Source organism: Cucurbita maxima, unplaced genomic scaffold (genome assembly GCF_002738345.1).
Source record: "Cucurbita maxima cultivar Rimu unplaced genomic scaffold, Cmax_1.0 Cma_Scf00065, whole genome shotgun sequence".
Lineage (NCBI taxonomy): Eukaryota > Viridiplantae > Streptophyta > Magnoliopsida > Cucurbitales > Cucurbitaceae > Cucurbita > Cucurbita maxima.
In genome coordinates this window covers 407033-408066 of record NW_019272081.1, presented here as the reverse complement: position 1 = coordinate 408066, position 1034 = coordinate 407033, and positions in this window count along the sequence as shown.

The window sequence follows — 1034 nt, the reverse complement described above, 5'->3', positions numbered from 1 at the left end:
AAAGAAGAGAAGAGTGGGTATCCTCTTCTTCTGGTGTAAGCAAAGAACGTACAACAAAGTTAAATGTATTTAAAGCAGGTCCACTAGAACGTGGAAAATTCAAAAGGACGACAACTATCTTATTCGATCATGAACGAGTTGGTCTAAAAAATCTTCCTTGAGGAGAGAGTGGAAACATATACAACCTTGGCCTATGGATTTCTTAACCTCGGGTCAGCCAAAGCGGCCCCTTCAAATCGGTCAGTATTCTGGCGGGTCTACCTAGTGCAGCGTGAGCTAGAAGGATCTTTCGAGAAATACCTGATGTTTAGCGGATATGTTTTCATATTGGGTTTCGGACCTTATTCACTGGCCTTATAAGAGCTCCCTCGATCTTATGCTCACCATGTCCCTTATAGTAGGTGCCTTTTCTTTTTGGGCACTGGTACCCCAAGCCATTCTCGAAGTGGACCCGACCGCCATCCAAGATCCCAACAAATCTGCAATGCGTAAAGAAACCCAACTCGATAGCCCTAACTTCGTTGCCCGGAGGATATATATCACTCTGACCTCCATACTGAAAAAATATCATGAGCTGATAGGGGATCAACATATCGAGGATCCTCAGACTGAAGTAAGGAAGCGAGCATTCGCGTACACGTTAACTTCGATAAACATTGGTTTAATGCAAGATTTGGTGTGTACTTCCCACCTACATATAGGCCATATAGAAAAGGAGGAACAATGGTCCAATCTAAGAGCAAATCGGTTATTACCTTGTTACGTGAGGAATCTCCTCGATGCAAAAACAGAATGCAAAGTAGAATCATAAAAGCAGAAGAAAATCAAAGAAAAACTCAATTCAGATCAGATCAAGAGAAAGAAAAGAGACCAATAGAATAAGTGAAATCAGGGACAGGATTGAATATGCTTTACCTTGTTCAATGAGTCTTTCATATGCTCAACTGTAAACACCAGGGACAGGAAAGAAAAGAGACCTTGTTTACAGTTCAAGAAGTCCATTAGATTTGAATGTGTATAGCATATATCTTTCC